Source organism: Salvelinus sp. IW2-2015, linkage group LG18 (assembly GCF_002910315.2).
Source record: "Salvelinus sp. IW2-2015 linkage group LG18, ASM291031v2, whole genome shotgun sequence".
NCBI classification, from domain to species: Eukaryota; Metazoa; Chordata; class Actinopteri; order Salmoniformes; family Salmonidae; genus Salvelinus; species Salvelinus sp. IW2-2015.
The window spans coordinates 35,695,015-35,707,448 of NC_036858.1; the positions used below are offsets into that span (position 1 = coordinate 35,695,015).

General features: G+C 40.1%; 1 protein-coding gene across 6 annotated transcripts in view; it reads left to right on the forward strand.

Moving 5' to 3' along the window:
* Positions 1–3,212: 3,212 nt before the first annotated feature.
* LOC111977593 (bifunctional heparan sulfate N-deacetylase/N-sulfotransferase 2) overlaps positions 3,213–12,434 on the forward strand; it is a 218,920-nt gene continuing 209,698 nt past the window's right edge. For all 6 annotated transcript variants that reach the window (XM_070448492.1, XM_070448495.1, XM_070448491.1 and 3 more), the window contains exon 1: positions 3,213–3,363. The gene's annotated coding sequence lies outside the window, so the exon portion shown is untranslated. The remainder of the gene's footprint in view (positions 3,364–12,434) is intronic.

Below are 12,434 nucleotides of genomic sequence, written 5' to 3' on the forward strand. Positions count from 1 at the left end.
ATTAAATTATTGCACAATTGGCCCAGCGTTGTCTGGGTTTGGCCGGGGTAGGTCGTCATTGTAAATAAGAATTTGTTTTTAACTGACTTGCCTAGTTAAACAAAGGTTAAATAAGACTTCCTGGAGCTGGCCGCCCGGCCAAACTGAGCAATCGGGGGAGAAAGGCCTTGGTCAGGGAGGTGACCAACAACCCGATGGTCACTCTGACAAAGCTCCAGAGTTCCTCTGTGGAGATGGGAGAAACTTCCAGAAGGACAACCATCTCTGCAGCACTCCACCAATCAGGCCTTTATGGTAGAGTGGCTAGACGGAAGCCACCCCTCAGTAAAAGCACATGACAGCCAGCTTGGAGTTTCCCAAAAGGTACCTAAAGGACTCAGACCATGAGAAACAAGATTCTCTGYTCTGATGAAACCAAGCTCGAACTCCTTGGCTTGAATYCCAAGCATCACGTCTTGAGGAAATCTGGCGTCATCCCTATGGTGAAGCATGGTGGTGGCAGAATCATGCTGTTGGGATGTTTTCAGTGGCAGGGACTGGGACTGGGAGACTAATCAGGATCGAGGGAAAGCTGAACGGATTAAAGTACAGCAAGATCCTTGATGAAAACCAGCTTCAGAGCGCTCAGGACCTCAGACTGGGGCGAAGGTTCACCTTCCAACAGGATAACGACCCTATGCACACAGCCACCGCAGGTGTGGCTTCGGGACAAGTCTCTGAATGTCCTTGTCCCTGACTTGAGCCCGATCGAACATCTCTGGAGAGACCTGAAAATAGCTGTGCAGCGGCGCTCCCCATCAAACCTGACAGAGCTTGAGAGGATCTGCAGAAAAGAATGGGAGAAACTCCCCAAATACAGGTATACCAAGCTTGTAGCATCATACCCAAGGAAAATCAAGGTTATAATCGCTGCAAAATGTGCTTCAACAAAGTACTGAGTAAATGGTCTGAATACTTTTATGTAGATGGGATATTTCCGGGTTTTTTCAAATACATTTGGAAACTTCTAAACTTGTTTTTGCTTTGTCATTATGGCATATTGTGTGTAGATTGAAGGAAAAAAAARGAATCCATAATAAAATATCCTAAACTTTGAACATCCCACGAAGCACCATTTAAATCCATTATAAAAATTGGAAAGAATATGGCACCACAAATCTGCCAAGAGAGGACTGCCCACCAAAACTCACAGACCAGGCAAGGAGGGCATTAWTCAYAGAGGCAACAAAGAGACCAAAGATAACCCTGAAGGAGCTGCAAAGCTCCACAGCGGAAATTGGAGTATCTGTCCATAGGACCACTTTAAGCCATACACTCCACAGTGCTGGGCTTTACYGAAGAGTGGCCAGAAAAAGCCATTGGTTTAAAGACAAAAATAAGCAAACACGTTTGGTGTTTGCTAAAAGGCACGTGGGAGACTCCCCAAACATATGGAAGAAGGTACTCTGGTCAGATGAGACTAAAATGTAGCTTTTTGGCCATCAAGGAAAATGCTATGTCTGGCGCAAACCCAACACCTCTCATCACCCTGAGAACKKCATCCCCACAGTGAAGCATGGTGGTGGCAGCATCATGTTGTGGGGATGCTTTTCATCGGCAGGGACTGGGAAACTGGTCAGAATTGAAGGAATGACGGATGGCGCTAAATACAGGGACATTTTTGAGGGGAAACCTGTTTGTCTTCCAGAGATTTGAGACTGGGACGGAGGTTCACCTTCCAGCAGGACAATGACCTTAAGCATACTGCTAGGGCAACACTTGAATGGTTTAAGGGGAAACATTTAAATGTCTTGGAATGGCCTAGTCAAAGCCCAGACCTCAATCCAATTGAGAATCTGTGGTATGACTTAAAGATTGCTGTACATCAGCGGAACCCATCCAACTTGAAGGAGCTGGAGCAGTTTTGCCTTTGAAGAATGGGCAAAAATCCCAGTGGCTACATGTGCCAAGCTTATAGGGACATACCCCAAGAGAAAGGTGGCTCTACAAATTATTGACTTTGGGGGGTGAATAGTTATGCATGCTCAAGTAGTTTTTTTGTCTTATTTCTTGTTTYTTTCACAAAAAATATTTWGCATCATCAAAGGCATGTTGTGTAAATCAAATGTTACACACCCCKAAAAAATCTATTTTAATTCCAGATTATAAGGCAACAAAATAGGAAAAATGCCTTGGGGGTGAATACTTTCACAAGCCACTGTATGCATACATGTGTGTAGATTGATGAATAATGGTGTGTAAAGATGGTATATGAATAGAAAAGGTATGTACAGTAGTAGTTATATAGGATGAAGTGGGTAAAATGGTATGTAAACATTGAAGTTACCAGTGTTCAATGACTAAGGCAGCAGTCTCTAAATTGCAGGGTAATGGGTGGAGGCTGGCTACTGGTGACTGTTGAACAGTCTGATGGCCTTGATAGAAGCTACTATTGAACCACAATTACTCTAAATCAGAAATACTGTTTTTGTCTAAATCCTCTGACCACTGACTGGCAAAATGAATTGGTATGATTGATGTAAATTTTAAAAATACAAAAAATGTTAAATGCATGCTACGGTCTGTCACAGTATGACCAGGAGAGGGAGCTATAGGGCAATTTATGATCAAGTTCACCAGTAGCCTGGTTACAGTGAGTTTATTTTCACACTTAGTTAATTACCTTCAGTTCTATGTGGTGTGGAAATAGGACATACAATGTGATAACTAATTGTGTTTTTGAGTATTTCCCCAACAATTAGCTTTCATGGAAGGGTTCCCAAATTAGACGTTCAGACAATGCGGTTCACATTGGAATACCCAATGTTTTAGTTGCTACCTGCTCAGACGCCAAAGTTAGCGTTTTGTCAATATTTTGTCATCACTTTGATGACCCAAGTAAAAGGAGTAGCATAGCGGAATAAGCTCTGCACTTTCGCCCCTTATGCACCTGTGAGTAAAAAGTAATGTGAGTAAAAAGTAAGCCTGGAAGAAGCTCGGGGTGTTCTGTTGGGACAAGGGTATCATGAAATATATCAGTGTTATGGGGGTTAAAACAAGCATGATCAATTGTATTGTTCGTTTTGCGCTTTTACCTTAAAATACCAACACAATTCTGTTTCAAAATGGGTCATTTCGAGGATTTTCCTCCTCTCCATTCAGAGAAATTATTCCAAATAAACAACGTTTGTATGTCCACTGTTACGAAATCTCCCTCCTCCTCCTGCTCACTTTGGTTCATTCGGGAGTTTCGGCAGAATGCATCGATTGCTGAATGAAGATGGCGGATTCAGGAGCGATGCTGTCAACTAGACTTTAAACATTTGCATATTTTCTGTCGTTATGCATTTCGTGTGGATATTTGTCTTTCAAAAACGTGCCTAGGTAAGTAAAACACCATATTTACTTTGAATATTTTGCGTGTCCTCTTTAACTTGAAGGCAGCCTATTGAATGTGTACAACACTAATAAGTTAGCCGGTAGGCTAACCTCGCAAGCATAGAGCTAGCTATATTTCATTGCCAGTTGGCAATGTATGGTTTTCCTCTATTTTTTCTTTACAATTTAAGTGAATGACGTGGACATATGTGTATTCACGTCATTAGTAACGTTAGCTAAATATGAAGACACCAAACATTTGGTGAATTCCAGCAGCATGTGTTTATTGTTGGAGCTAGTCGTTCTATCGAGATGCTTAGAGTTGTTTGCTTACTATTAAGAGGCTAGTGGTGAATCATATGGCTGACTGTTGCATGTAAAAGTTTTTCCATAACCAGTAACGCCCCATCGTTATTCTGGTATGTTACAACTGTATTCATTTTTATTATTTTTTTTTACAGTAAAGTGTTTTTGTATACAGTTCTGAAATATGTTTGCAATACATTTGAAACGTTTATTTTTTTATTACATTCATGTATTGTAAGTGAGAAGTAGGCATTAGTCTGAAGCCGAAAAGTAAAGGAAATTCACATGAGCACCACAATGCCTATTCCATCCATGCTCTACCAAGGTTTTCCAGCACATAGCTTTGACTTACTACGGTAGCTATGTTGGTATATTGTACTTCAAACAATGTGTTGAAATTCACTGCCGACTGCGTGACTTTACAGGTAATTGTATGTGTGGTGTACAGAAATGAGGTAGTCATTCAAAAATCATGTTAAACCCTATTATTGCACAGAGTGAATCCATGCAGTTCATGATTTGTTAAGCAAATGTTTACTCCTGAACARATTTAGGCTTGCCATAACAAAGGGGTTGAATACTTATTGACTTAAGACATTTAAGCTTTTRATTTTGAAACATTTCTAAAAACATAATTCCACTTTGACATTATAGGGTATTATGTATAGGCCAGTGACAGATCTCAATTTAATCAATTTTAAATTCTGGCTGTAACACGTGGAAAAAGTCAAGGGGTATAAATACTTTCTGAAGGCACTGTATGTTAACACTCAACTGGCCTAATAATTGCAGAGTATTCCAGACATTTTGGGGCCGGCTTATCCTAAATAATTAATTGCTTAAGGAACCACATTATCTTTTTGGTTATTGAATGAAGGTTAGTAGATTTGAAGTTGCTGCCATTGATTGGTTGAGATGTGGACACCATGGGAGAAAGAACCACAGCAACCCTGGTGTTCAGTTATGTTTTCTCTGATGAGCAGTGTTAACGTGATAGGCTTGAAACTAGAGGTCGACCGATTAATCGGAATGGCCGATTAATTAGGGCCGATTTCAAGATTTCATAACAATCGGAAATCAATATTTTTGGACACCGATTTGGCCGATTTCTTTTKAATTTCTTTTTATTTATTATATATATWTMTTTTACACCTTTATTTAATCTTTATTTAACTAGGCAAGTCAGTTAAGAACACATTCTTATTTTCAATGACGGCCTAGGAACGGTGGGTTAACTGCCTCGTTCAGGGGCAGAACGACAGATTTTTACCTTGTCAGCTCGGGGGATTCAATCTTGCAACCTTACAGTTAACTAGTCCAACGCTCTAACCACCTGATTACATTGCACTCCACGAGGAGCCTGCCTGTTATGCGAAGGCAGTAGAACTGAAGGTAAGTTGCTAGCTAGCATTAAACRTATCTTATAAAAAACAATTAATCAATCAATCATAATGACTAGTTAACTACACATGGTTGATGATATTACTAGTTTATCTAGCGTGTCCTGCGTTGCATATAATCGATGCGGTGCGTATCGTTGCTCCAATGTGTACCTAACCATAAACATCAATGCCTTTCTTAAAATCAATACACAGAAGTATATATTTTTAAACCTGCATATTTAGCTAAAAMAAATCCAGGTTAGCAGGCAATATTAACCAGGTGAAATTGTGTCACTTCAGTGTATATGCAACAGTTTGGGCCGCCTAATTTGCCAGAATTTTARGTAATTATGACATAACATTGAAGGTTGTGTAATGTAACAGGAATATTTAGACTTATGGATGCCACCCGTTAGATGAAATACGGAACGCTTCCGTATTTCACTGAAAGAATAAATGTCTTGTTTTCGAGATGATAGTTCCCAGATTTGACCATATTATTGACCTAAGGCTCGTATTTCTGTGTGTTATTATGTTATAACTAAGTCTATGATTTGATAGAGCAGTCTGACTGAGCGGTGGTAGGCAGCAGCACGCTCGTAAGCATTCATTCACACTTTCCTGCATTTTGCCAGAAGCTCTTCGCTGTGCTTCAAGCCTATCAACTCCCGAGATTAGGCTGGTGTAACTGATGTGAAATGGCTAGCMAGTTAGCGGGGTGCGCGCTAATAGCGTTTCAAACGTCACTCGCTCTGAGACTTGGAGTAGTTATTCCCCTTGCTCTGCATGGGTAACGCTCTTTCGAGGGTGGCTGTTGTCGTTGTGTTCCTGGTTCGAGCCCAGGTAGGAGCGAGGAGAGGGACGGAAGCAATACTGTTACACTGGCAATACTAAAGTGCCTATAAGAACATCCAATAGTCAAAGGTATATGAAATACAAATGGTATAGAGAGAAATAGTCCTATAATTCCTATAATAACTARAACCTAAACTTCTTACCTGGGAATATTGAAGACTCATGTTAAAAGGAACCACCAGCTTTCATATGTTCTCATGTTCTGAGCAAGGAACTTAAACGTTAGCTTTCTTACATAGCACATATTGCACTTTTACTTTCTTCTCCAACACTTTGTTTTTGCATTATTTAAACCAAATTGAACACATTTCATTATTTATTTGAGGCTAAATTGATTTTATTGATGTATTATATTAAGTTAAAATAAGTGTTCATTCAGTACTGTTGTAATTGTCATTATTACAAAATAATAATAACAATTGGCCGATTCATCGGTATCGGCTTTTTTGGTCCTCCAATAATCGGTATCGGCGTTGAATAAATCATAATCGGTCGACCTATACTTGAAACTATTGTTTTGAATCTATCGATCCTGATGAGTAATGAAATGCTAGTGAATGTATGCAATTCTTTTCCCAAAGTGCACTTATACAATGCATGTAAAAAGTAGCCTACATTCAGCATCATGCTCAGCTTCATTTTGCACTTCAAATTAACACTTTTTAAAAAGCTGTATTTTGAAAGACTGGGTACAATAAGCTGAGTCCTTGTTTCATGATCCCGCTTCAACTTTTTTCATTCTATTTTTGAGTGGAAAGCCCAATTAGTGTTGAGCTGTGGGCTCAAGACGACTTCTGTCCTCTGAGCATATTACTGATGTCTGAGATAACCACTTTATAATTAAGAGTAAGGCCTCCGGGTGGCTCTCACAATGATTGTTTCCGCAGGAAGGGTATTAACAAGGTATTTTAAAGTGGAACAGGACTAACTTTCCCTTTTTAATGTGGCACTGGACAAACCCTATCTCCAACAGTACACATTTTTAAAATGGACTATGCAAAAATAAACATTTAGTTCATTTTTCACGTTTGACCCATTTATAGAATATTGCTTTGCTGGAAGTTAAGGTTGATTGGTTATGTCCTTGCCTTTAATGCTCATCAGCAAGCATTTAGATTGTAGGTTCCTATTCTATACTGAACAAAAATATAAATGAAAGATGTAAAGTGTTGGTCGCATGTTTCATGAGCTGAAATAAAAAAATCCCAGAAGTCTTTCATACGCATAAAAAGCTTATTTCTCTAATTTTGTGGCCAAATTTGTTTACATCCCTGTTAGTGAGCATTTGTTCTTTGCCAAGATAATTCATCCACCTGACATGTGGTATATCAAGAAGTAGATTAAACAGCATGATCATTATAAAGGTGCATGTTGTGCTYAGGACAATAAAAGGCCACTCTCAAATGTGCAGTTTTGTCACACAACACAATGCCACAGATGATTTAAGGGAGCGTGCAATTGGCATGCTGACTGCAATAATGTCCACTGGAGCTGTTGTCAAATAATTTCATGTTAATTTCTCTACCATAAGTCGCCTCCACTGTTGTTTTAGAGAATTTGGCAGTAAGTCCAACCAGCCTCACAACCGTAGACCACGTGTAACCACGCCATCCCAGGACCTCCACACCCGGTTTCCTGCGGGATTGTCTGAAACCAGCCACCCGGACAGCTGATGAAACTGAGGAGTATTTCTGTTTGTAATAAAGCTCTTTTTTGGGGGAAAAATTATTCTGGTTGGCTGGGCTCCCCAGTTGCTGGGCCTGGCTCACCAGTGGGTGGGCCTCTGCCCTCCCAGGCCCAACCATGGCTGTGCCCCTGCCCAGTCATATGAAATCCATAGATTAGGGCCGAATTATTTTCAATTGACTGATTTCCTTATGAGCTGTGACTTAGTAAAATCATTGAAATTCAGTATGTTTGCAGCCTAATTAAGTTTGAGAGCGGACATTTCTTCCTTTGCCTGAGTTTTAGTCCAACACGTCAAGTGCACCTGATGTTTATGGTCCTTGCTGAGATGTTATATTTAGGCTATACTTTGTTTGTCATTCGGCAATTGACACCTAGGCATAAACCACAAGAAATAATGTGGAGCTGGTATTTAATTGCCTCATTCAACTCTGTGAGGTTCTCTGCTGACTTCAATATTTGTGGTGGTTACAATGGAGTTGAAGTACATTAATAACATTTTATGCCCCCCGGATTGGAAAATGGGCCTTGAGATTGACATTGACATTTTGGAGCTGAAGGGTGGCAGTTGTATGGCAATCTCAAATCAAATGTATTTATCACACGCTTCGTAAGGTGTAGACTAACAGTGAAATGCTTAGTAGTGGATAAGTTGAGCATCAATAAATTCCTCTTATTTTTCACCTACTGGGACACAGGATTTTGTACAGATCTCAGGACACTGCCTCAAACCCTTTTCCTTCCTAGGAAAATGGGAGAATGATGTTGGCAGGGGTTGAATTCCTATGCGCTATCGCAGCAACACAGGAGGAAATGCTAATGGTTTTGTCTGCTTGAGGCTGCTCTTAACAACGGTTTTAGATTTGGGCTTTATATACAGAAATATATTATCTCTTGAAACAATTAGAACTAGTCACCAGTGTTGGGGTCAGTTGCTTTTAAATTAGGAAAATTGGACCTGGTATTGGAATTTCAGTTTGATTCCTGAAATGACTGTCCTTACTAGGTCATTTTCAGAGGGTCTAGGTGGTTGTTGAGTCAATGGTTCAGTACTATCTATTCTGAGCAAACATCCTGTGTATGACTTTGGAATTCAGAGTCAGGCAGTGTAATGAAGGATATCTGCACTGTGTGTGTTGGAAAAGTATATTTCATTTTGTCTGTTCTAGATCAGAGCTTCCCAACCAGGGTTACTAGGACCCCTGGTGGTACTTGGCCTAGGCCTGGGTGATATGATTTTCTCAAATTTATGGGCGATTCACAATATATATACAAATGTTTTCTCTAAATAGGCCTTTCATTTGTTGTTCAATTAAAGGACACATACTGCATTTCAAACAGTCAGCAATAATCTAATGAATTCAGGGATTGTGAAATTATAGCTAGGCTATATATAAGCATTTCACAACCATAAGACCACTAATATTTTTATTATTATTATTTGGCGTTAGGTAGCCTAGTGGTTAGAGCGTTGGACTAGTAACCGAGCGGTTGCAAGATCGAATCCCCCAGTTGACAAGGTAAAAAATCTGTCGGTCTACCCCTGAACAAGCCAGGTAACCCACTGTTGTTAGGCCGTCATTGAAAAAAAGAATTTGTTCTTAACTGACTTGCCTAGTTAAATAAAGGTGTAAAAAACAATAATAAAATCGGTGTCCAAAAATACAGATTAACGATTGTTATGAAAACTTGAAATCGGCCCTAATTAATCGGCTATTCCGATTTAATCGGTCGACCTCTAGTGTGTATGTTTTCTCCTCCAACAAAACAAAACCTGATTCGAAGGGGGTGTGGCAGATAAAAAAAAAATGTCGAGGTAGGATTCACATGAGTATCTTCGATGAAAGGTGGCTATCGAGGAGGGGATAACACTTCTGTTTGCCTACCAATAAACTGACACATGCGTTGACCACTTATCGGTTTCCGGATCAGAGGAGAGAGGACGGACTTTGCTTATATTAGAAAACCCCATGGGCTCAGTAGTGCACACTCAACTGCACACAAGCTAGCAAGCCAAGCAATCCACAGCTGGTTTTAGCAAAAAGGACAAAGCCTACACAACAGCTACAGGTAACTGCCAAAATAACTTAAACACCAACATGGTGTCTTAATCGGGCGTTGGGCCACCACAAGACTCCAGAACAGCTTCAATGCATCTTGGCATAGATTCTACCTTTGTCTGAAGCTCTTTTTGAGGGATGCGTCACCATTCTTCCATAAGAAATTCAATCATTTGATGTTTTGTTGATGGTGGTGGGAAACGGTGTTTCAGACGCTGCTCCAGAATCTCCCAGAAGTGTTCAATTGGGTTTGAGATCAGGTGACAGACACYCATACCCTTTAAACCACCTATGCTCCTTTGCAACCCCTCTTTCAAAGTCACTGAAATCTATTCTTCTAGCCATGGTAGCCAAAATAATGGGCAACTGGGCATTTTTATACATGACCCTAAGCATGTTGGGATATTATTTGCTTAATTAACTCAGGAAATACCAACTTGGAAGCACCTGCTTTCAATATACTTTTGTATCCCTCATTTACTGAAGTGTTTTCATTATTTTGGCAGTTACCTGTATCTCGCCAGTGACTTCTATTAGCTAGCATTCTAACGCTACCTATGGCGGCTAYCTTAGCTAGGAATATAGTGACAAAAATAGAGAAAAAATATCAGGAATCTAGTGACACAGCAAAGAATAGAAATGACTCACGCTTGTGAAATAATCAGTCTGCATGTATTGCTGTTGTAGTAAAGTGCCCTAGTAGTTCCATTGTGCTTCCTGAATCCATCCATGCTAGTTCACTTGGTGCAGCTGAGCTCGGGCAGTCTGCACCAGTGCCCCCCTATGTGGGAGCTAATTTAAATATCCAAGTGTTSGCCAAGCTGTCAAATCAGGTTTTTTAACCAGTATACGTCAAAACTAGTGATGCACCGATATGACATTTTTGGCCGATACCTGATATTTTCCTTGCCCCCCCAAAAAACAATACTAATAACCAATATAATATTTTTTTGCGGCCTTTTAAGCATGCATGTACAGTTAAATAGTTCACACACACACACGGACGCAGCGGTGTAAGGCACTGCATCTCAGTGCAAGAAGCGTCACTACAGCCCCTGGTTCGAATCCAGGCGGTATCACATCCGGCCGTGATAGGGAGTCCCATAGGGCGGCGCGTAATTGGCCCAGTGTCGTCCGGTTTGGCCGTCATTGTAAATAAGAATTTGTTACAATTCTAGGCTTGCACGCTGTTCAAACAGTTGYACACGGACTGAAGGGTGTGTTCATAACAATTCAACTGTTCTGCCTTGTTAGCTAGCAAATTTGTCTATACTTAAAATATAAAGGGGATTCAATCTTGCAACCTTACGGTAAACTAGTCCAATGCTCTAACCACCTGCCTCTCATTGCACTCCACGAGGAGTCTGCCTGTTACGCGAATGCAGTAAGAYGCCAAGGTAAGTTGCTAGCTAGCATTAAACTTATCTTATAAAAAACAATTAATCAATCAATTATAATCACTAGTTAACTACACATGGTTGATGATATTACAAGTTTATCTAGCGTGTCCTGCGTTGCATATAATCGATGCGGTGCGCATTCGCGAAAAAGGTACCTAACCATAAACATCAATGCCTTTCTTAAAATCAACACACAAGTATATATTTTTAAACTTGCATATTTAGTTAATATTGCCTGCTAACATGAATTTCTTTGTGTCACTTCTCTTGCAACAGAGTCAGGGTATATGCAYCAGTTTGGGCCGCCTGGCTCGTTGCGAACTGTGTGAAGACCATTTCTTCCTAACAAAGACAGCCAACTTCGCCAAACAGGGGATGCGTTAACAAAAGCGCATTTGCGAAAAAAGCACAATCGTTGCACGACTGTACCTAACCATAAACGTCAATGCCTTTCTTAAAATCAATACACAGAAGTATATATTTTTAAACCTGCATATTTAGTTAAAAGAAATCCAGGTTAGCAGGCAATATTAACCAGGTGAATTTGTGTCACTTCTCTTGCGTTCATTGCACGCAGAGTCAGGGTATATGCAACAGTTTGGGCCGCCTGGCTCGTTGCGAACTAATTTGCCAGAATTTTACGTAATTATGACAACATTGAAGGTTGTGCAATGTAACAGGAATATTTAGACTTATGGATGCCACCCGTTAGATAAAATACGGAACGCTTCTGTTTTCGAGATGATAGTTTCCGGATTCGACCATATTAATGACCTAAGGCTCGTATTTCTGTGTGTTATTATGTTATAATTAAGTCTATGATTTGATAGAGCAGTCTGACTGAGCGATTGTAGGCACCAGCAGGCTCATAAGCATTCATTCAAACAGCACTTTCGTGCATTTTGCCAGCAGCTCTGCTGTTTATGACTTCAAGCCTATCAACTACCGAGATTAGGCTGGTGTAACCGATGTGAAATGGCTAGCTCGTTAGCGAGGTGCGCGCTAATAGCGTTTCAAACGTCACTCGCTCTTAGACTTGGAGTGGTTGTTCTCCTTGAGGAGAGGGACGGAAGCTATACTGTTACACTGGCAATACTAAAGTGCCTATAAGAACATCCAATAGTCAAAGGTATATGAAATACAAATGGTATAGAGAGAAATAGTCCTATAATTCCTATAATAACTACAACCTAAAACTTCTTACCTGGGAATATTGAAGACTCATGTTAAAAGGAACCACCAGCTTTCATATGTTTTCATGTTTTGAGCAAGGAACTTAAACGTTAGCTTTCTTACATGGCACATATTGCACTTTTACTTTCTTCTCCAACACTTTGTTGTTGCATTATTTAAACCAAATTGAACACATTTCATTATTTATTTGAGGC